The 25,341-nt window shown below is 38.9% G+C and overlaps 1 protein-coding gene across 5 annotated transcripts in view; it reads right to left on the reverse strand.

The window, feature by feature from the left end:
• The window catches only part of mid2 (midline 2), a 150,592-nt gene that overhangs the window by 89,450 nt on the left and 35,801 nt on the right, over nt 1-25,341 (reverse strand). The window contains exon 1 of one of the 5 annotated variants that reach the window (XM_007550379.2): nt 9,945-10,337. The exons of 2 other annotated variants lie outside the window; for them this stretch is intronic. The gene's annotated coding sequence lies outside the window, so the exon portion shown is untranslated. Of the gene's footprint in view, nt 1-9,687; nt 9,884-9,944; nt 10,338-25,341 lie in introns of those variants that run through there. 2 more of the 5 variants (XM_007550381.2, XM_016670596.1) reach the window with 2 other exon arrangements.

Below are 25,341 nucleotides of genomic sequence, written 5' to 3' on the forward strand. Positions count from 1 at the left end.
ATTTAGTATTGTCAGTGTGGCCCTGCAACTGAGGTCAGCACAAATCAATAGCTAGTTAGTTTAACAATAGCTGCCCGGCCTTGCCTGTATTTTAAAAATAGCTGTTCCCCGGGGCTGTGCAAAACCAAACAGTATAATGGTGAAGGTCAACAATGCCTACTGCCTCATCAGTACTGACCTGAGGTGATCTAAGGACTTAAAAGCCAAATAAACTCACTGCAGTCCAGCCACAGTAAGTTAGATTTATTCTCCAACAGGCAGGTTCAACTGATTTGTTAAATTCACAATCCACCTTCATGGAAAAAGTGAAACGTAGTCGAAGAACATCACATTTTAGCTGGCAGACCGAAATAACATATAACCTCCTCCTGGAATTGTGGAGGATTATTAGAATTTATTGAAATCACTAGGATCTTATGAGAATATTAGAAATTTCAAACAAGCAAAATTCCTGCTGGTGCAAATGAGTCTTAGTCTGTCTATTTCAGCTCAACGCTGTTAAATAGATAAAAATTATGTGCGACAGTGCAACAGGTTTTCTTTGTGCTTGGAAACCTTTATGAATACTCTGGTAATGCAATAATGCGTAAAGCACGGAAGAAATCTCATGCTCATTTGAAGTTATGCAAATTGAATAACCTTTTGGATGTATTATGAATTGAAATCCCCTTTGAAACTAAAAACGCTCCAGGACACTGCTCTCTCATAAGACATGATGTCCAATTACCCCCAGGTCGCCAAACTCTTCTGACCAGAACGTCATATTTTCACAAGAAGAAGAAGGTGTGGAGCGACCAACAGAAAGGCCTCTGGGTATGGCATTAAAAACTTTATCCCTGGCTCCTGGTGGACTGGAGCTGAGAAGTGTTTTTACTTTACTGGCTTCCACTGCTGCAGTCATGGGAAAACTAAAGTGTCCTGTATTGTCTTTATAGTCATGTAAAAAAAAAAAAAAATGGGTACACCCTATAATTCAGTAACTTCACTTACTACATTCGGCAGCAAAAATGTGAGGTAGTTGTCTTCTTTATGACTTTAACAGTCTCCTGTTTCAGAGCAATCCTGGTCCAAACTTCTTTACAACATTGCTAAGTTTTGAAAGTCTTCAATGGTACATTTATCTATAGCGTTCCCAAGTCCCATCCCAGGATTTTAATAAGGTAAAGACAGCTTTTGACAGACTGCCTCAGGGCAGCTGTGGCTACAATCTTGTAGCTTCCCACCATCAGTGTGCAAATGTGTGTGTGAATTAATGACTTTACCTAGTGTTAAGCACATGATAAAGTGCAATACAAGTACAAGCCATTTACCATTTTCACCATTTAACGCTCTGGACTTTAACTGAGCCAATGGAGCAACTTGATTACTTACTTTATCAGGAATGCTGAAAAAGTAAGTAGGCAAGTCATTCTTTAATAATTGACATTTCTTTGAATATAGTTGGCCTCAGTTGAAAACAAGCCCAATAAATAGCCCTCCACCGCCGTGCTTGTCAGCTGGTGTGTGGTGCTGGTGCTGACATGGCGTTTAGGTTTTTCCAAACATGTTTTTGTGCATCATGGCCAATTATCTCCACTTTGGTTTCATTTGTCTGAATTACATTTTTCTAGAGGTTTGGTGGCGTAGGCAGATGCAACTCTTCAAACCTAACTGCCTCACAGTATTACCTTTAGAGAAAACAACCTTTCTCTACTATACTGTTATGAAGATTTAACATGGTAAACAGAAGCTGTAGAGCCTAAGATTGTTTTGCAATTTTCCTGAGCACTGACTTTGTGGTAAACCAGCTGGGATAACAAGACCAAAGAAGACTGCCAGCAGTCTCAAATTGTTTCCACCAATGAATAATTTTTAGAACAGATTATTAACTTCAGATAATTTGAATATAAATGTATTATTATTAGTAGTTGGACATCAATTACTTCTGTAAGGCTACAATGTCTGTTAAGCCACATCTACTTGCGCCAGTCCAGCAATCCACCAAGATTGTGTTTAAAGGGGTGATCATAATTCCTGATGTTCACTTTAAAGAGTTTTAATTATCACCATTTGCTGCTGCATTTCCCATCAAATATTATGGGAGCAAAGTCTGTGACTACTCCCTGCTCTAAATATGAAGGAGATGGATAGAGTTGAACTCCAGGAAGCAGTGGCTCATAATTGCAAAATCTTTGATTAGGACACTACACTTTGTGCCTAGCAAAACAAAAACAAGGCTGTGAGATGATGGTGATGGGTGGTGAACACTGATTGTCTACCGCTGCTGCCTCAGCTTGCCTTAGGTGCTTGAATTTACAACAATGATTAGACTATAAATCTCTGCTTGTTTTTTTTAATGTTTTTTTTTCTCTGTTGGCAGAACAGAGAGAGATGAATCTAGAAAAAAAGAAGGAGAGGGGAGCTGGATGTAGCCAAAAGAAAACCAGACATAAGGTCAGAAGATGAAGAGAAAGTTTGTTATTATGTCAAGGTCACTTTTGTTACACTTACTTTGAAAGCACTAATTTAACATAATGAACAAGTATATAGGAATAAGGTTGCTGAACAGAGTCAGTGTTTTGGATGTTATAAAGAAAAAGAAGCCAAATACAGGAGAAAGAGAGCTGAACGGACTGAGAAGCAAGAGAGAAGATGAGAAAAATCAACAACATAAAATTGTGGGAGCTACAATAACCTGGAACATGTAACTATTCATTTTTGAACATTAAAAAAAAAAACACATCATGTCAAAATACGTATTCCTCATCATATTCCATTTGAAAAATCTTTTTCCCTGTGAAATAAAAATAACATTCATCTCTGCAACATTGATAGAAGATGTGATTTGAGTAATGATGGGCCAGTAGCACTTTATTTCCAGGAACACTTTTTGGCTTGTATTATACAATCTATTTCTAGGATTGCATGTTCTGTCCTAACAAGGGCCATAAATCAGCTTTGCTTCTGCCGTTTCACCATTGTTGACAGCGAAGCCAGTTAAAACCTTGGAAGCTAAATTTTTGCTCTATTTATCTACAAAACATCTAATAAGGATCCAGAGAGGGAAACGGCTGGAGGTCAGATCAATAAGGAGGGTAAAAGAGGTGAATTAGATGTTGATAACTGTGTGCAAAAATGTTTGAATTGCAGCTTTGACCAGTTAAATACTGCAAAAATGAAAAGTAGTCCTCACTGCACACCACAGTTTAGAAAACAAGTAAATAAGATGAGAAAAGGAGAGAAACGTGGAGAAAAAAATCTGAGTTGATGAAGCAACTGCAGGCCTTTGAACAGTAGAGCAGAGTAGAGAACAAAAACAACTTTTTGTTTTAAATTTATCGAGACTGAGACTGTTGTCCTACGCCTGCAACAAGTAAAAGAGTTGCATAAATTTTTTATCACAGATCCTCTTTCAACTGGAATTATACAATGTGCCACGTGAATTTAATTTTTTGTAATTTATGACTGTAAAGTTATTGTAAAACAAAGCGCTATGATTTAATATTTCACTTAGTAAAGGTTGCTGATAAGACAAAAAAATAAAATAAACATGCCGTATCCTCTCTGCAGTGAGGGAAGATGATAGGAAACAAAGGAAGATTTGAAAGAAAACTTTGACTAGTCCAATCAATTTAGGCTAAAATATATTTTTAGAACATTTTTGATTAGAATAAGAAGAAATCTTTAAAAACTATTTCAGCTTTCAAAAGATAACACATTTTTAATGATAAAAATAAAGCACGTCTGTATAATAAGGGAAAGCTTTTTGATAAATGTTCTTGGTGCTCCATTGTTCTACTATTCCATCTCAGAAGTAAAACTCAATATTCATTAGTCATCAGGGGGATTTTTTTTATGCAGAATTGCTTTAAAATTCAGGTTCAAAAGTTTGAAATTGTCAGATGAAAGTAAAAGAAACAATCTGATCTGCACTGAAGAAAAGTAGAAATCTTTTGAGTGGAAAACTTGTGTAACTTTCGAGACCCAATTTTGAACTCTGGATCACAAGATTACTCTTTGTCCTTTTAGATGCAACCAGAGGGAAGGAAAACAAGGTCCTCAAAGTTTCACAGCTTAACTGTCAAAGATGTCCTCTGTGGGTACAGTTAACAGAGCAGTACGTATTTAAAAAACTAAGACAGTTACAGATTTAGAAAAATCTGCTGCTAAAATGGATAAAAATCCCTCTGAGAAAAAGAAAAGAAAGAGTCTGTCTCACTTTAACAATATTCAGGCAATGAAATTCTCTAAAAGGAAGAAGAACTGACCCCATTTACTTCCTTTATACTTTCAACCAAAAAGGGAAAGACTAACCTTCCCATTCATCAAAGAAAGATTTAATTTAAGAAAAAAATGCAAATGACACTGGTTTTAGAGTGCTGGGATGTTTGGTGCAGTGCTTAACTTCCTAATGCATGCAGTGAACCTCCTATAGCTCTGGTGGTCCAGAAATGCCCCTCGTTATGGACGTTCACTGCACTGAGTACAATGAAAGTATAAGAACAGAAATATGTGGGTGTCTACCACATCGTATATCTCCATGCTGCGTGGGTTTGAACTCCCACAGCTATTCTCTTGATCAGTGCTTCAGATTAAAACCATGTCCTTTATTGAATGAATTTGGAGTTTTCCTTTTTTTTTTCTTTTCCTAATTTATTACAGCCAGCTTTCAGTCATAGAATGTGCAACTTCTCCTCAATAGACAGTTGAGACAATTCATTTTGTTTCTTAAATATATCTGGCTTTTAATCATTTGGATGGTGTAAAGTGATCACCTGATGAGTACAACCAGGGTGCAAATGTATCCCTTTATTCATCTCTGAAGTCGAGTTTGACACTTTCCATTTAATGCAAATGCTTCTTGCTAATCCATGTAGTTTTGTTGCTCCATTCAAAAACGGATGTCGCTTTGCTAACCCCTCATTTTGTGGAAATCGGTTGGCGATTGGAGGCAGACGATAAACGGGTCAAACACCCAGGTCACTGGCAAGACTGAAACCCACAAATGTGATCTTTTTACAAACCATGCGACGTGCAATCAGGTGCCCTGACAAAAGCTTCAGTGTGGACATGCGCTGAGGATAGTGGACTCATCTTAGCCGGTGTTGGGTAGCACTATAGAATTTTAGCAAGCTATTTTGTTTGACATGTTGAGGCATGTCTGTGGTTCATACTGGCTGTGAGAGAGTAATTTAACCAGATAACAGGAAGGCATAACTGGAGTACAGCAAAGCTGCTCGTCTTAATCCTCTGTCGGTGATAGAAAAAGATATTTTTGGAAATGTTGGCAGCATTTTAGCAATCTCAGAGATACAATAGTGATTATTATTTTCCAGAGAAGGTACATGGAGACATCTGTTTTTATAGCTCTATAAACAGCTAAAATAAGCTGATAGTTTACCAGTTGAAGCCCTAAACTCAATCACTTTGGGGTTTTATAAATAGTTACACCCTATTTTACAGCCACTGCTTTCTCACCCAGAAGCTTTAAAATGTTTGCACTCTCAATATGAAGTTTGGCCACCTAGTTTAAAAAAAAATACATAAATAAATTAGGGCTTCATCGCTAGTATAAAACAGACAAAAAGATTTTTAATCTTGTTGCAAAGACTGAGTTTTACCACAACACTTTAAAACCATCAACTAACCAGACTGATTTTGTTTTTAAATCCCAGTTTTTCTGATTTTATATTCCATATACATGTGTATAAAGAATAACAGAAAGGTGGAAAAAAACAAAAAAAAAAAACCGTCAAAAGTTTTTAACAGACCCGAGCCACCTGACTGAGATGATTTAGTAGACCTGCTGAGAAGATTTAGTGGAATTTCTCCCTTTCTAGATTTGTTGCACAAAACTGGAATAATGTCACTAAATGTCACTGCGTGGAGCAGAGGGCAATGATTTAAAACCACAAGGAGTTTGAATGCATAACCTCTACTGGTATGTACCTTGACTGCATAAAACTGTCCGCCCACACAGATTAACTGTATTTGGGTCCCAGTTGCTCCTGCCGTGATGTTCGGATATTATGTTCTTGTAAAGATATTACTGGAAGCTACCAGAATGGCCACCTGAAAGTTTCCTCAATGTAAAGGGGAAGACTTTCGGGGGAAGGACGTTTTAATGTCAGATGGAATTAGACATCAGACTCACGTTATACCTGAAATCAAGATGAAAAAGGTCTTGTCAGAGAAAAGGTGGCCTAACTTGAATTAATTAATGTAGAAGACAGGATTTTCCTTCAGATTTAGTGTGCAAGGGCATTTGAGGACATAATTATGTGTGAAAAAGACAACTTGATTTACGATCTGACAGAAACCTGAAGACAGAATGCCAAACTACGATACATGCCATAAATTATTTAACAGAACAAAGAGGGAAATCAGAGATATTTTTGACAGCCGACACTGTGAAGAGTAAGGACGTACTGCTTTGAAACTGACTTTTCACTATCTCATTATTTTCTGATCCTGTTATAGAAATGCACAAAGATGTCCACTGGGTACAGGCATCGCCCTATCTTTTGTTTGACTGACTATGACCAATAATCAGCTGCCCTCTCTCTTGAAAATCTGATCTTTGTTCAGTGAGCACATAAAATGTAAGAGCTGGCAGACTATGATGAACAGAAACACTTTTCACTCAGTTACTGAGAGAAGAAGACTAATAATAAAAAAGACTTGTTAAATGGAAATTATATTTTGTACCACACGTTGAGACGTGAGTCAATCAGACCAAGAGAAATCAAGAGAGAAAAAGACGTCCAGCAGATAACAGGAAGGTTGAACGTAAAGTTTAATTGTACTGTTTTATACTTTTGAGGTTCTAAGCTATGCTTGTCATTGCAGAAGTTCAATTTTGAAATGATGGGAGCCTACTGGAAATCTGATCCATAAGCTGCTACTGTCTCCTAAGACATTCACACGGGAGCTTTGTTTTAACAATAAACACCATAGATTAAGGTAAACAGATTTATGTGATCCAAATATGTCAACACCAAAACAATCTGCTTTGAGTTTTTCAAAAGCAGAATTTAGTGACAGATCAGGACAAGAAGATTATATAACATTTCGAAAGATTTTCTTTTAATTTTGTAGATTCGAGATCTTAAAGAGAACCATGAACAAACTCACTAGGTCATGATTCACTTTTTATTCTGAGTGATTATATGAGCATTAATGTACAGAAGGAAAAACCAAGTTGGTTGTTTTTAAAACTATTGCAATTCTATAGAGAAAAGCGTGACTACACCTTGGGGCTCTAACAGGAAACAACACCCACTTTTCCTTGGGGTAAAGAGAGAGATGGATAGAATGAGACAGGGGAGAGGAAGGGAGGAGGAGCGGAAAGGGACCACAGGAAACAAGCCTATAGATAGAAAGACGGTCAGCAAAGCGAATGTATGGCATTTGAAGGTTTAAGCAGCAGCCTGGAGCATTGATTCTGCTCTTGTCTCTTTGAGATGGGAGCATCCATGAGTGTGCTGATGTGTAATCAGTCTGATGAGACGTGTTGTGTAATGGTACAAGACAGTAAGCTTCCAGACCTTCAGAAAAGCAGAAGTAGGGAAAATACTTAAGCTGGTACAGAAATGCACTGACAGAGATTTTCCCAGCCGATACCAAAACTCAGGTTTTACACTGCAATCTGACCCTGATTTAAATTTAATCAGATTTTTTTATCTCAAGGACTAAACATGCATCAGGTTCTTTGACAGAGGTAGGGTTAACACCGACCATAGAGGATCGAGCCAATCTCTGGTTGACTGATTGTGGTGCATCTCTGTCCCAGTGTACTGACAAAGCATACACTAAGGATGACTGGGTTTGTATCTTAGTTCATCTTTAGCACATAGTGCTCAAACAGTTGCCACAGACGCAGTGGGAAAGAGAAAATGGATGAGTTATTGATTCAGACAAAGGTGGCTGCCAACGAAAAGCCAGACATTTTACAAGGCCAACATTATCAAATAACATGAGAGGTTAATGCTTCCCACCGTGCAACACATACAAAGGGACTCAAAGCAGCATGAACAGCAATCGTGCTCCCTCACACCGTCAGCTGAGCTCAGCAGGATTAGCAGAGCTCAGCTGAGTTTTATGTTTGGCATTCAGCACAAGCCACAGATAAATTATAGGTGACACCTCGACACCTCTCTGACAACTTTGTGCATTTTATCACAATTTGACACAGCCTTAATTTTGGGGAAGCATAGCTCACTTCACTGTTGCAGAGAAGGTATTGCAGAAGTTTTCTTATCTCTATAACCCCTTTTGTAGTTTACCAAGAGTGCTAAAATAAAATTAAATGTGTTTCTTTTTTAGTATTTTGTGTGATAGCCCAATGTAAATTAGTATATAATTGCAAAATGGGAAAAAAATCTTTTTTAGTATTTTGTGTGATAGCCCAATGTAAATTAGTATATAATTGCAAAATGGGAAAAAAAAAAAAAATATTATATATATATATATATGGTCTGTGTTGTGTACATATAATAATGGTAACTCAGGATGAGCTCCAAAAACCCACATCTCATTGGGAGAATCAGTAAATAAAGTAAGTACAGTTCTTTATAGGCTGGCAAAAAGAAAGTCATTGGTGATAAAAGCAAGTCATGTTGCAGTTTGTCACGTAGGGAACAACAAACAGGTAAATAAAGATGCTCTGGCCAGATGTGTACTATAAAACATTATGTGGCAGAAAATTAACTCTACACACGAGCCTTACCTCGCCATCTCCGTCCTAATCCAACAGCAGCAGCATCATGCTGTGGAGATGCTTTTCTACAACAATTGAAGTTAAGCAGAGTTGGTGGGAAGATTGTTAAAATTGAATACATGGTAATTCTGGGAGAAAACATGTTAGAGATGCCAAAAAGATGGGCGGAGGTTCACTTTCCTGCAGGACAATGACTCCAAATGTACAGCCATGGCCCAGTCAAAGTCCAGAACTAAATCTAACTGAGAATCTTTGTTGTTTTCTATGCAGCCTGGCTGAACTTCAGAAGGTCTGCAAAGAAGGAACAACATATCTGTCTGCAGCCTACTCAAGACATGCAGAGCATGTAAAACAACACTCCAAAAAAAACCAAAAAAAAAAACGTGTCACTCTAATTGAAGCAAAAGGAAGTTCTCACAAAGAACTTCTCAATCATGCAGTGCTTTGTGTTGCTCTATCCCATGAAATGTAAATAAAATCAACTGAAGTTGTGGTTGTAACTTGTAACAAACTGGGAAGAACGTTAAGGGAAATGAAAACTTTTGCAAACCACTTTAGATTTGACTTATAGAATCAGGGGTCTGTGTTAATTATTTTTGGTTTAGCAACTCAGAAAAAAAACAAAAAAAAACAAAACATGTGTTAAATCATATATTAGAACATGGATGACAGTAATACAGTTGTAGTATGTTGGCATTTAAGAAGCAAACAGCCGGCGCATGAATTTTCATTGAGATGTAAGAAACCCGACAAAAAAGACCAGCTGTCAACAGTTCAGCCACTGGATCCTGACCGGCTTTTATGCGTCTTTTTATGTCACTCTCATCACCAAAATGAGTGGGATCCGACAACTCCGTTGCGCACTTTGATAAACTATTACATAAACAGCAAGCATCTCAATTTAAATGCCATTATTTTCAATTATCTTCTAAAATAAAAGGGGAAACAATCAGTCTTTTAAGTTCCATCAGTAATTACCAGCAGCCTACCTCAGACATGATCATACGCTTTCGACTTCAGTCCACTCACGAGAAAATCATAAAGCCAGACGCGTCAAGTTAAAGAAAAAAACATTAAAAAAATCCCCGCTGACAGTGGGAAAAAATAACCACCGGCTCCCGTTTCTATTCCCGGGCGTCTCTCCGCCTGCGTGTGTGAGAGCGCAGCCAGAGAGCTGAGCCTCACTTCACACCAAGACCGAGTCAGACACCTCCAAGGGACGAGGGGAGGGGTTTCAGACACCTACCAGCTTTACGTGCCCGACGCTCTGTTCCTGTGACATCTTGGAAGTATCCCGAAATGATATAGGGGAGAAAAAATAAATAAAAAAAATACAGAACTCGGTTAAAGAGCTAGTCTGAGTACTGCAAATGACTCATTTCCTTCTGTTGGAGACCCCGCGTAAAGAACTCCAAAACGACAGCCCCCGGAGCGCTCCGTCTGTCGGCCAGACTCAGAGCAAGTCAGCTGCGCCGCTCCGCCGGCGAAAGCTCCCAGGCAAAGCGAAATGTTCAACTTTGGAAAAAACGAGAGAGGGAAAGAGAGCAAGAGGAGGAAGGGAGGGAGGCGGACAATCACAGGAAAAGCGGCTCCTCCTACCCTCTCAATACAAAACGCAGAAGCAAGCAGACACAAGGTTTCAGCGCGCCCCGCCTGAACTGCGGAGCACAAAGTGTTAACGCCTAGTTAACTCACTGAATGTGTGCTTCAGCTGCAGACTGCAGGTCACACTTTGAAGCGGATGTATTTAAAGAATTTCGAGGAGTCAGACAGTGAGGTCACACAGGGTTAATTCACCTTCATGGAGCCGTTTTCCACTAAGGATGACAAATGTGGCCACGTTTTCTTTTTTCCACTTTCTTATTTTGGAAAATGATGTAACCCTGAGCAATAAATGCAGATTTGTAATTAAACATCATAGACTTTTCATTATTATCATTTAGTAAAGCAGGAAACTAGAGAAATTAGGGCCTTAAATCCTAAATGGCCCGGGGACATCAGTTAAAATATTCATAGATCTAGACTTAAGCAGATATTTCATAATAACAGCTCTATAATGCTTTAATTCTATCAACCATCCTTGTGATGTGGGAGGGACAGGATGCATGGCATTTCTACATATAAAAATAAAATCAGAGAAATTTGTTGTGCATTTGTACACAGCCCCATTTACTGCGATGCCCCTGAATGAAATCCAGTTGCCACCAGGAGTCACCTAATTAGTACAAAGAATCCAGCTGTGTGAAACAGTGTTCACATCTATAGCTGTTCTGTGAGGGTCTCAGAGGTTTGCTGGAGAACATCAGTAAACAAAGAGCATCATGAAGACCGAGCAACACAGCCGACAGGTCAGGGGTGAAGGGCTGAAAATGTTTAAAGCACATAAAACAAAATCCCAGTCTGTGAACATCTTACAGAGGATTGTACAGTCCATTTTCTGAAAATGGAAGGAGTATTGAACAACACAGAGGCAAAACTGTTTCCATAAACTGACAGTGGAATTAGTAAAACAACAAAAATGCATGTGGTTACTCTGGAGAAGCTGGGTGGTTCGACTGAAATGTTTCAAGAAGAAAGTTTTTGTTGAAGGGAAGCCATGAGATGGCCCACTTAGCAGTGGTGGGTGCATCACGTTGGCAGGACGCTTTACTTCAGCAGAGGAAGGGAAGCAGCTCTGAGTGGACAGGACGATGGAATTTGATATTCACGGATGCTTTCAAAACAACAACAAATAAAAATCTCACTGTTGGTCCTACAAAGCTGTGGCTCAGTGGGATGAAATACAATTGCAGGTCACACATTGAGCATTTTTAATTGCACAAAATTTTGAAAACCAGGTGTACCTTTCCATTCTCTTCATAGCTATGTGCTACTTTGTATTGGTCCCATCACCAGACATTCAGTTTGTGTTTGACAGAACATGGAGAAAGTTCAGGAGGTACTTTTCACAAAGGACTATATCCCAGGGCTTTCTTTGAACTTTGTTCTTCTGATCAGCTGTCGATGTGTGTGCTGCCACTTGAACATGTGTGTGTTTAATTGGAAACAAAGCAGGGGCTAACAGGCAGACTGGCCCAACAAGTTGCTCCCGTTTGCCTGTCGTGACCTGCACCTGTGCGACCTCTAACAGCTTGGCACGTATTTCTTTTTTGTGTGCATCGTCTGATGCTTTGCTGCTGCTTTTGCGGTGAGGTCACCCTTTCAAAGATAAACACAGGCACAATATAATATACCTTCAATAGTGCAGACATCACTTATTGTTTTACCATGAACATAAAACTATTGTATTGAAAAATGTGTCAGAAAATTTGTCATGTACCAGTGTTTCAACAGCAGCAACATGAATAGAGCCATTGGTGCAAGGTCTGATTAATTAAGCAGTGTCACTTGCTGACTAGGACAAATGTTAGACTCAGATTTCTGCTTCTACAACACAACAGGGAGACTGTCGTGGGCTGAACAGTGCCAGACAAGGTGTGTTCTTACAAGCAGGTGTGTCTTCAGACTATCAACAAGATGTTACCATGCTAAGTGTCTGGGGGCCCGCTCACAACCTTTAAGTTCACAACTCGCCATGTTTCCCCATCTGTCTAACTTCAAAGTCACTGCAAACACATTTTTAAGGCAGTAAAACCTGCTTTTTTGTCCCTCACGTGCAAAACCTCGCTTGTGAACAATTAGCTTGAACAGTTATGCTATGAGTTGACCGTATCAGGTTATTTCTGTTTGCTTGGCTCTTTTGTCGCATATGCTAAAGAGCTGTAGTCGTGCTACCAGACAAACGGGTTGACAGGAACTTCAGTCCGGTCAAATGATAAGAAAAGTTATGCACAGCTTGGTGAGTCAAAGAGACTGACTACAATTTCCACTCCAGCAGAAGATGAGCGACTTTAAGACTTTTGTTGTGATAAAATACAGAGCTGAGACTGAACCTTATCTTGTTCTTCACCTTCCTACTTAAGCTGTCTTTGTAAGTGAAGTTATAAAAATAACATGCTGCACTGAGTACACAGTAAGACAGAGTTGCGAGTGAATATTGTGCCTATTCCCAGCAGGAGGTATTTTGAGTTTTAATAGGTCTTTTACCCTTTGAGCCTGGCTCATTGACTGTGCAAAACTAAGCCTGGATTCAGCCCGAGGCACTCACCAGTGCTGTCTTCACTTACTGACCACACGGACATCTGAGTTGTCTGAGCCAGGCAGTAAGCAGCACTGAGCAGGAGCTTTTAGCATCCGGCACTCTAAATGAACTCAGTGTTTTGTGGGTTGGCGAGCACTAATGTATGTTTACTCATCATGCGTTCAAAGCATCTCCTTTCTTTACCGCAGCGATTGGTCACAGGATTGCTATTGACATTTTTGTTTGAAGCCAGTTTCTTTTTTAATCTCTCTCTTTTTCATTCTGAGCCACTGAGACTCACTTCCAATTATGCTGTAACACCCGTGTGATTACAGCAACCATATTAGCAAATATACGGCTGATAGCAATGGATTGCAGTCTTGAGATTCCCACTAACAAAGAAACCTTTTGGCTTGGGCAGACTGGAAATGTATGCAGAGCAAGTTGGCAGACATTGTACCACTTCACTTGAGTCATGCTGAGCTTACTCATGGTAAATGATGAAGCAGAATAATTTGTCATCTTTAGGGATATAGCAATGCATCCAGTCTATGAGACAAAACGAGACGTGATATTGGGCTTAAAAGAGCAATATCTTCAAAATGTTTGGCAACATTTTGAAGAAAACTACGACTACCAATGGTTTGCCTTAACAAATGAATAGTGTTTTAAAGAGTCTACAATTAGAGCAGAATAATGCATTCTACATTTGACCAGAATATATATATATGTAATTTGTGCTTGTCTAAGTTGGTCCTGAAGGTAAAAAGTAGTTAATATGACCTTTTTGTGTTATCACAATCTTAAAGTGGGCTTTAACCCGTCTCTGTTCAGTCGAGAAAATCAAGTTCAGGTTTGACCAAAGTTGCAAGTTTAAACTGGGATCTCATGTAACTACCATCAAACGTAGCATTTTACATCCTTTACTTGTGAGTGCGTTCTTTTACTGGTTCAATGCCTAAAACAGACAGACGTACATTAGCCTTTTTAGGTCATACTTACATGATCTACATGCATTTAATATGCTTCACAATCAACTGAATGATTGAAGGCAATGCACATTTTGCTCCTGATCCACCTCTGGAGGTAGTCATAAATTCATAATCACTATAAACTGTGAGGGTTAACATGAAATCACGGAACCACTGTCATTTAGTACAAAGAATTATAATCCAAAAGGGTCTATTGTCATAACTCAGTTTTGCTATTAGTGATTAACAGCACAACAATTAGGAAATCCCACTGGTTTGTCAACTTGCTACTAGAACGAGGATAACCCTTGTATGTCGAAATGGGGTCCAACCGACCCCACACACATAAAACTTGTATCATTTGCCATAGTCCTCTACGTTTGCCTTAGTCCTCGCATGCACAAGGGTTAAGTCAGGCAAAAATGAATACCCAAAATGCCGCCTCATAAAAATTTGTTTTTACTGCCGTTTTTGCTTCTAATACAGAATAACCAAGTGTTGTCAGTCAGCCCAATGATCAGGCTTTACTATCCAACAACAGGTTTTATTAGAGAAAATAAAGAATTTCTCACTTTCTTACATCAGAGTGGAGTCTCAAACATAAGCATAGGCGTCAAGATTAATAGAAGTAGTAACCTTCTTCCCAGAGGTTTTAATACAAGCTTCCACTGATACTGCGGTTACATAGTGCAAATCAAGTCTTCATGTCTTGATGTCAAGTCTTGTGACATCTTATTAATAAGATCTATATCGATGATCACCAGACCTGGAATGATACTTACGCAAAGTTGCGCAGTACTGTTTGAGCTGCGATGGACCACTTTCCAAGTTTTACTGCAATATTTACATTTACTGACAAATCCATGAATCTTATAACTTATACATGAGGCACATATTTCCATCATGCACAAGTGACAGCAAGGAGGGTGTGTGTGTGTGTGTGTGTGCGTTAATGTTCAGTCTCTTGTCCATCAACAATAATAACTGTGTGCAGAGGAGAAGGAGGAACTGAACCAACAACCGTGTGTGTGTGTGTGTGTGCGTTAATGTTCAGTCTCTTGTCCATCAACAATAATAACTGTGTGCAGAGGAGAAGGAGGAACTGAACCAACAACCAACTGACTAATGAAACATTTCCAATCAACAGCAGAAGTGAATGTATGGCCATGATATCTGCTCAAGTTCACAGAAGCAGCCCATGTTTGATGGTATTTACATAAAAGAGGCTCTTTCAGCTAACACTGGCATTAGGAAAAGAGTGATGAATTCATATGAAGGACGAAGGGTAAGTGACAGAATGAGGACAAGCTGAAGGAGTGAGGCTGCTGTTGACAGTAAAGCCGTTGGACGACGGAGACTTGGCCTCGCCATTGTGGTGCTGTGGCGCAGGCATCGGGGCAAAGCACATATCAAATTACCATCAGCTTAACAACACTTCTCTGAGTGTGTGTGTGTGCGTGTGTGCGTGCGTGTGCGTGTGTGTGTGTGAGTGCGTGTGCAAGCTCACCACATACACAAACACACAGAGAAAACAAAAACAAAAACGTTCATGGACGTCAACATGCATGCGTCCATGAAAAATGACCAGTACCATCAAACAGCGCGAGTCCAGAGGATGTGCATCAGCTCCTCTCTTTCCTCTTTCCTCTCCCAAAGCCCACAGCTCATCAGAGACTCATTGTACTTGTCTGTGTGTGTGCTGCAAAATGAGGTGATCAAGAAGAAAAAAAAAAACAAAAAAAAAACTCCTCTGCTTGTGTTTGAGCACTGAAATCTTTAGGAGCCGAAACCATAAAGCAGGTGCCTACATTTTTTATGTATGCCTCTGATTTTTCTACTATGGAGAATAAATAAATAGAAAACTCACTAACTGTAAGGCTGATTTCTACTTCGCTGCTATACCCTCAGTCTTAGTCCTAAACCCTACAGGTTGTGTCCCAAATCTTCCTGTAGAGAAGGGAAATGGGTATTTAACTCTACTTCTCTGCAGTCTAATTGTGGTGGCTTACAAATGCTTTGGAGGCATTTGACCATCCAAAGTTTTGCATTACACTTGGAGTTATAAGCCTCAGATTCACCTGCTGGGCCACAGACACACTTCTGTGAATGTCTTCCACGGCCTCCCACTCTGTGGGATTCCCATTCTTTCTACTTTAATACAGTAGCACTAACTGCACTTATAGCACAGTTGGAATCCTGTCATTATACCATGCTGGAGTTTTATTTTATACTCATGAGGCTATTGAAGTGTCTAAAACATCTGAATGCATTGGTTTGGAAGCATGACACGTTTTGGTAGTGTAGTGGAAATTTAACACCTCATATCTGTTTACTTTGATGTGAAACGCCACAGTGAACATTTTAATCGATTTCTGTTGCTAACAGAGGCATCAGCATTCTAACAACGACAGATTTGTGATCCCATATTGAATTAAAAGGGGTATCTTTGCACCTTCTTATTTGCTATATGAAATCGTGAAACTATAAACAGATCAATAAAAACTGAGAACGCGTATAAAACGAGTAGCTAAAAACAGATTTCCATTAGTCTCGCTAAGTCTCACCAACAAAGGCTGCAAATACTTTGTTTGCAATGCCATCAAAGCAGAAAATACACATGTAGAAATCTCTTCAAGTGAAAACGAGGAGTTTTTGAATGATGGCAGTCTGACATTAATGGTACAGATAGAGGAGGATTCACACACAGAACACAATAATGAACTGCACAGATTGCAGCCTGTGGTTTTGTGCGCTGTACTGTTGTTAGAAAGTTGGAAAGGTTGCAGTTAATGAACACAGACATACAGCCTCGAGTAGAAAAGCTGAATCCATTAATTTTTGCATACTCTCGCACTTACTCTAGCATGCACATCAAATAGATTTAGACAGATTTAGATTAGAGCCGCAGTGGGGACAGGGTCAGGTCTGATTGATACAGAAAGATTAGATGTGATCCGGCAGAGAATTAAGACCAAGAGTCTGGAGTCTGATCAAAAAAAAATCTATGTTCAATGAATGGCAACAGCTGCGTGAACACGTGTTGTCAGCAGAGACAGTGCCTCGACTTTCTTATCACAGTTGCGTTGCCTTCTTCACCCTTTGGCTCAACACCAAGACAGCGTGGAGCCGAAAAAGACAGACTACTTGTGGAGATATACAGCAAACTCTGAGGACTGATGGCTGCTGCTGCCAATGGAGAGAGAAAAACAAACCAACACATTCTTTACGGGGTCATTTGGATGGACATCCCACTGACCCATGCTCTGCGCTGTCGTTTGTCATTCGGCACAATAAAATAACAGACGACTCTGTACAGAAACATGCACAAAGGAAAAGGGAGAATAATTAGAGGCAAATTATGCTCTGATAAAAAGATCACATTTAGTGAATCAAAGGCTTCGTATCAATTTAAGAGAAACATTTTTGCTACCTCATTAGAGGGATTTAATAACATTGCATTCCTTCAAAAGACAAGATGTCAACAAGTTGCCTTGATGTCCCATTTCTAACAGAAGTAACATGCTTTGGTCACAATATCACTATGCAAAATATCACGTACTCCTGCAGACCAAACCGCATATCAATTCAGAGAAAATCTGCACAACTTTCTCCATTTAATTAATGTAATTTGAATATTGTGGTCATGTTAACTGTGTAGCATCTGTTCAGTGATGGAGAATGCCAAAAGCAGCTCATTACATCTGAAGGGACATTGCTACGATAAGGCTACAAGACCATAGCTGCATAATTTAATGTTTTACAAACAATTTTTAAAATGAAGTCGCTCCTCAGGTTGGGTGTTGAAGTTAGCAACACAACACTTTCAGTACGAAGTGTTGTTTGCTTAATCGCTACATTGAAAAAAAAAAAAAAAGAAATAAAATAATCAGGATGGATTTTAAAGGCTGGAAAGGCCAAACAAATTGTGGAGATTAAAACTGGGAGGTTGAACAGCTCATGTTTGACTTTGGAAGGAGAAATATTTCACTGCTGCAAATCTGTATTAGCCACTGAATTACTTTCTTTCAAACATAATTCGATCTAAGGCTAATATTAGTTATTAAACAAAAACTGACTTTAAACACTGCAAAAAAAGAAAATTGTCTAAAACCAGAAAAGTATCACAAATGATTGACAATTTGATACAACTAAAGAACTTTGCTAATCAGTAGTTTGTCTGAATTTAGGTTTAACGTGGCCCATTGAAGAATTTTGACCAAATCTCGAGCAAAGCATTTGGATCAATTAGCAGTTATGTTTTTTTTTAAGAACTGAATATCAGATGAAGAGAGATTTGATTTGAAACACATATTATTGTACACGCAGAATAAAGAGGATGTGATTTTTGTCTGGGATGGCTGTCACAATTAGACACGTTGTGCATTACAACGTATTCATGACATGGTATTTCAAAAAAAAAAAATCAGTTTTGCCAGACAAGGCACTGCTTTATGCAGCAATTTTGAGACATTTATATCTTCATCTGACAATCTCTCACTTTAATGTCCTCTGAGACTTTACACAGAACTTTATAGTCAAACCTGATTTTAACATATTTCCATAATGTCACATTCATTACCTTTACTTGATTAACTGTAGTAGTCAGCTGTCAAAAAATGTACAGTCATTCAGTAACACAATCAAATGGGTTTTAGTTAACTATGAAACCGTGGCTTGATGTCACCAGAATGTTTCATTAAACTTCAGTTGTAGTTTTTATTTTCTTAATCGGTTTCCAACAAATTGCAGAAAATTGAATTATGTCTATTAACTAGACACATTTTCTCATTGTTTTCAGTGAACTGATACCACAAGAATAGTTGCTGGATTAATAATCTAAAATATATTTGTCTCTAAGAGTTCATTGTTTTTTCTCAAAGAATAAAAAGAGGAAAATGTGAGAAATATAAGAAATGCCACACAGTTATTTGTTTAGTAGCACAGAGGATGATAATTGCACATTGTCAGTGACAGACATAATTTATTCCTGAAAATATTTCATTAACGCAGACAGTCAGGAAATTCCACCAGAAATTAGAAAGTAAGACATTTTCTTCCTAATTGGAAATAATAATAAAAAAAATATATAATCTATCTGTAATAATTCCTGGTCAAAAAAAGCTACTATTAGTTGTTTCGGTTCTGCCAAAACAGTTCAAAAACATTCAAACTGTATTAGTCAGGCATTCTGGCCCATCTGAGCTCCTAACAGGTCTCTGTGTCCTGATTTGTGCAGCTGTTGTTGAACTTTCTCCAGAAAGTCTTTGAAAGACATGATGCTAAGTTCCACTCGGACGGCTGCTTTGTGGTCAGCTACAGATATGGTAGATCATGCAGACTGTGTTGCTCACATTTCCCAGACATGGTGCATGTTGTTTATGATTACAGACATTTGAAATCATCCCTTATCTCAGTCACAGTGGATCAATACGGCCCCCGCTGCTGGGCGCATTTCATTTCTCCCACGGTATAAAACCTTACGCATCCTCTGAAAGATTGCCTGCTCAAACCGATAAGTCAGTACATTGGACTGGCTGTAGTCTCAATGACATTTTCTTTCTATTTGGATAGCTCCACCGGGCAAAATATAAGCCGGTTCTCAGACTGGTAAATCACAAGAAGGGCAGGAATCACTGAGGGTACTTTTGATCACAGATCACTGACATGATAATCAGTTTCTGCATATAGATCAGAGGCAATGGAGGGGAAATTAAAATCTCGCTGGTTTTACAGCATATGCTATTACTGATTACTGTTTAACAAAGCTTGCACATCCTGTTGCAGAAGCCAGGCCACTGAGGTGGGAGAGAGGGAGAGAGAGCGAGGGGAAGAGCGAAGACAGAAACAGCAAAAAGGAAGAGGAGGGATAAGGAGAAATATGGGTCAGACAGAGAAAGACAGTGAGAGCTCAATGTAAATGGGAACGTGTAAACATGTACAGGCTAATCTCATTATCCCCCCTCCATCCTCCTGGGCCTGTGATCAGATGCCCGATTAAAGCAGGAGATGAAAGAAGAGAGGCAGAGGACGGAGATGGAGGTAAGAGGGAGGGAAAGGAAAAATAGGACGCCAGAGGTAGATGATAGTCAAATTGAGAGGAAATAAGTAGCATTTGAGAAACAATGTGCAAGAAAATTCAGTGTATAATACACGTTATCTGAGCAGTTCGTTTATGTGAGCAAAGGCACCGTAATGCACTGAAGAAGCAATGAGTTAAAATAAGCAAAAGCTTAAGCCTGCTGTAGAGATGGCATTACCTGCAGAAGGTAATGCCATCTCTAGATTACAGCTTAATATTTATAATCATAAACAGAAGGTATTGAAATTTATGCATGTAATTATATCATTCTTTAGATTGGAAGTTCAATAGGCTGCGAAATCTATAAGTAAAGTGATGCCAATAAATGAAAACTAAATAAGGCTCATTAATCTCCATTGGCTGAACCCATCTCTCATTTTTTCAGTCTCACATTTCCTGGTTTAGGAGCAAAAGGTTTATACATTTTACTTTTTTCTTAACCCTTCAACGGTGTTCTGCTTACGTGAACCAGGTTCCACGTTCACTAGATGAAAATCATGACAAGAAATTGAGTTTTTAGTTTGAGATTTGCTTGGCTTCGTTTTATGGTACTTCTGCAAGACCATGTCAAGCAACATATTGCTGAAAGCCCTCAATAGATCCATGTGTGCAGATATTAATAAAATTGTGTTCAGGTCAGCTGGACTCGAGGGCAATAAAAGTGTGGGAGTTGTAAGTGAGACCACGGCTTGGCAAAAGCAAACCTAAATGGCTTGCTGTTGTGAGCTATAACTCTGTTTATAAGGATTTGTGTTACACAGATTGAAGATACCTAAAGGAAAAACAAATTTTAATGTATTTATTTGAATTACATGTGGTAGAAGCATAATTGTAAAGTGGAATCAATATGAGTCACCCTTTTCTTTTTTTCTGAATGAGAGAAGAGTGCGACATGTGACTGCTCTTTATGTGCACCTATTAACGTATAGTGAATCATCGTTTGGCCTTTATACATCTTTAAACAAGGATTTTTTATTTTTTTTTTTTTCCCCAGGTTCCCCTGTGCAAAGTGGCTTAAGCTCTGCTGGTTTGAATGGAGAGCTCCTGTGAACCTTACCACAAAATCTACACACTGGGCGAAGGATGATTTTTGACTGCTGGAAGGAGAACCAGCTTCTGACAAGTTTTCTTCCAGTACTGCCTGTTATTTAGCTCCATCCATGTTCCCGTCAACTTCCCCTAGATTTCCTCAACATTCCCACAGCATGATGCTGCCATCGCCATGTTTCACAGTGGAAATGGTGTGTGCTATGATGGGTGGAAATTCCATATTGGCCTCATTTGACCGAAGCACCTTGCTACCGATGTTTACCATGCACTCTTCTGTTGACTAGATACTCATTATGAGTATGTGACTTCCTGATCATTTACACCAGATTATTTGAGAGTTTCAAAGTAAAGAGAACTGAGTACAAATGCTGGCTACACTTTTCTGACTTTCATTTATCAGAGAAATTAAACCACGTATGCTCCCCATTAGAAGCTGAAAAACACAAGAAAAATACATCTCAGAAAAATTGCACCTCCCTCAGGCAGCAGTTTGTTTATACCTATGGTACACATACTTTGCACGCTGCAAAAGAGAGGGAAAGCGTGAACTGGGCTAATGATCGCCGGCTTGAACGGATAGCTCTGCTTCTCTTTCTTTTCTCTCTCTTGAAGACGGCGACAGAGTTGGAGAAGATGCAAGTTGTTTCCTGTTAACGCAGCAGCTGGTAGACAGATACGTTTTAGTTCTGACAGAAAGATGTTTCTTTTTAATAAGCAAGAAGCTGACAGCCAAATTAAACCAAGTTTTACAGGTAGTGCAGTGCCATTTCACACTTGACATATTTCCCGCTGCTGTTAGACCAGACAGCATGAAATAGGTACTAAAGGTGTAGTCATAACACTGCCTGTGGCTGCCTCTAATAGAGGACTGTTAACATGCTGTTACAATAACAGTGGCCACAGGAAATAAAAGCCACAATCCAGGTAATGGAAAAAAAAAATACATATATCTTAAATATTTTTTTTCCTCTGGACTGCTCAACTTTTTTTCATTACGCTTTGAATTTTCTGACTTTTATTCCAAAAAAAAAAAAAAAAATCCTTCATTGCCCAACCCATCTTATCCTTTTCTGTTCTGTCCTGATGATTCCGGTTTCTTGTCTTCACAGTTTTTCGTCACCTCATCTCAAGTCCCCCTCTCTGCTTCCACATCGCGTGTCCCATCCCCCCCTCTGCTCAGTCAGAGCAACAGCAGAGCTCTTCATCAGGCAGATGTCAGGCATCTGTCACAGTCCAGGCCAGTCTTGGCATGATTGATTTTTGGCCCACCTGCGTCTCTCGTAATGACCAACTGTCAGTTGTTTTACTGCCCACCCTCTCTATATTCTGCGGCTGCAGCATCTAGCAGTTAAATCTCTTAGCTCAGGCCTACAGCGCATTATTCCGCTTGTCTTCCAATAAAATTTATGTGGGTATAATGCAGAACCTTCCAGTCTCCCCTGTAATCTCTGCCGAGATTACCTTTGTGTATGGATGTTTCAGGGCAGCAAATAATTTTAAACAAGTGCACATTTCTTTTGTAATAAAGTTGTTCAAGGATTGGGGTCTACATGGAAAAAGATGCTGATATCTCAGTTTTTGAGGAGATTTTAAACCAGCTGAGAATCTGCAGCCTCAAAATGAAAAGACATGAAAGTACTGACATGATATGTTTCCTGAGTGGTAAGATTAGTTCATTTTCAGCTGAAAGATTTGTGCTTTTTATCGATTATGAAAAGGTAAAGTCAGAGCTTATCCCAAAACAACTAATAAACAGATGGAGACAGAATGCTTCATTGCACAAACATAAAGCATATTGACTGCAGCCACAGAAGGACCAACAAAAGATGATAAAGTTGTTGGGTTCATTAAGTCGTAGATCGAGATCATTTTTAATATTTATTTTCTAGTATTTTGTGTTGATGTCTTCTTGTATGCTCAAAAAAACAAAACAAAAAAAACAAAAAACAAATGTGACACACATGCTTTATTTATCTTTCATGACAGGTTTTTAATAGAGATGCATTGAGAAATCGACTGGCGATTTGATACGGCTGATCAGCCAGAATCCGTCGCAAATGTCGAAGTCCAATATGTATCCAATCAGTAAATGTACAATTAGTCTGCAAAAAAAGAGACTCAAATTAAATTGTTTTCTATATATAGACACTATATAAAACTATATAAAACACTAAGCCACTTAGCCACGAGATAAAAGGCTACTTAAAAAGAAAAAATATTTTTAAACACATCAAGATGTCGAAAGCAATAATTACAGCAGATAGTGAGGAGAGTCACAAAGTTGCTGTCTGTTGCCAATTCAGGTTTTAAACCAAACCTTGCTGTATATCAATGGAACATATTTAAATCTAAAATGTTGGAAACCACTTGGAAATCTCAGACTTGAATTTAGGATTTACATTCTCTAGGGAACACACACACACACACACACACACTTCCATGCTTACTGTGTAACTTTGTTTTAAAGCATAAGCATTTTATCAGTCAGGGACTGCTGTGTCACAAACAAGGTATACCTCTGATCCTATTATAAATAACTACTGACAGCTCCTAGCCAGATATATGCATATATATTCTTCTCCATTCATAATAGTTCTTAAAGGTAAATCAGAATCACCTAAGATTGTTACATCATATGAACATCTTACAAAAACTGGAAAAGAGATGTAGACACGCATCTCTAGCTTAAATTTTATTATTCCTTGAAATGGCATCCTTTCCATTTCCAAGTTTTTCTTTCTAATTTGCTGCATCTGGAGCCTAAAGGGACATGTTTTTTTTTTTCTCTCAGTGAAAACATAAAAATAGATAATAAAAAAAAAACATTAAATATTAATGTTTTCTGTCTTCCATTGTTGTTGAACTATTATGGCATCCAAGCTGTTCTCTGTTTGCTACCCCCCAAAGACAACAGTAATGCTTCTGGGCTGTCTATGTGGGTAAAGATACAATGATTATGGGATGAAACATATCTGGGTTAAGACTTTTCTATGGTGCATGCGAGTTCTTGTCATCATATAAGTACTTCACAATTGCACAATGAGCTGTGATTTGTTTTGCTTCTTTCAGTCTTACTTATGTTCAGTTATCCTATAAAAACACTAAAGCCCTCAAAAGCAATAAGAAAACTTCACTTGTTTCTGTGTATGATCCTCAAAATTTACAAGGATGTATAGGTTTACAAATATTAGTATCAGAGTACGTTAAAGTTATAAGAAATAGAGCGACGACGTTAATTTAGGGCTAACATGAGCTGCAACAGGGTGATCACGTTAATGCCTGTTTTGCAATGAATTGTGGCCTTTGTTCTACTTCCATTTCTAGTAACTTGAGAATCAGTCCATGTCAGCTTGATACGGGGTTATGTTCCAGGTGGAAGAAGGAATTTTTAAAAGAAAGCTTACTTACAAACAATTTCAAGCTTGAAACCACACGAGCACATTCATCCTGACATGACTGGACACTAAAAGCGGAGCCTTAAGGGAGAAAGTTTGATGGATTTTTTTTTTTTAATTTATTTTCAGGGCATACAATGTTCTTTACCTGAACTCAGTCCTTTGCCTGAGTCCAAGACATCCGATGATATACCCATGCCAAGAACATGTCCAAAACCTCCTTCATGTCCCTCAGCGGCCGTCAGACTGAGTAAGAGGAGCTTCAAACTGGAGGCAGAGTGAATGAAGAGGCACGGCGTCTCCCTCAGCTGCGCTCACCTGGATGTCAAGCCTCTTTGATGAGATGCTGCTGTTCTGAGGCAAGATACAACTTTACATTTGAAGAAGGGGCAAGACTCCATTGTCTATTGCTGTTTGTGTCTTGCAGCCTTTACTCCAATCTTTGTCTTTCCCCCTTCATTCTCCTTCTCCTGCCCTGTTTTCATTCTATCTGCCTGACGTGGGCTAGAGGCTGTCCAAGGAGAGCCGAGATGCAGCAGAAGCCATCTTTGAAACAGAGATCTGGCAGCAAACCTTTCATTTATAGTGCTGCACCTGGCCAACGAAGGCTGCAGGGTAGATCTGCTGTCAGGAGGCATTTCACCAGAGATTGGACAAAAAAAAAAGTAGAGAAAGGAAATAAAAATGCAAAGAGCGAGAAAGCGAAAGGAGGGAAAAATAGTTTCTTCAGTATTAATAACCTATTTATACTTTCACTGAGCCCTTATAGGGAGACGTAAACAACGATAAATAAGAGACATCAGAGGAAAAAGAAGCAGAAAAGCAAAAAGTGGAGCAGAATGATCAAAGGACACATGTCTCAAAGTAGAATGAGGACTCTTGGAAAGTCTCCAAGGCAAAAAACAAAAACACAAAAACAGAAACGTGTTGAGAAATTGGCTGATTAATTATCAGTTTAATAAAAGTATAATCCATACAGCATCAGTGAGCCACCAGGTAGAATAAGCAACAACACTCATCAGTGTGAA

This window comes from Poecilia formosa, unplaced genomic scaffold (assembly GCF_000485575.1).
Source record: "Poecilia formosa unplaced genomic scaffold, Poecilia_formosa-5.1.2 Scaffold35, whole genome shotgun sequence".
NCBI lineage: Eukaryota > Metazoa > Chordata > Actinopteri > Cyprinodontiformes > Poeciliidae > Poecilia > Poecilia formosa.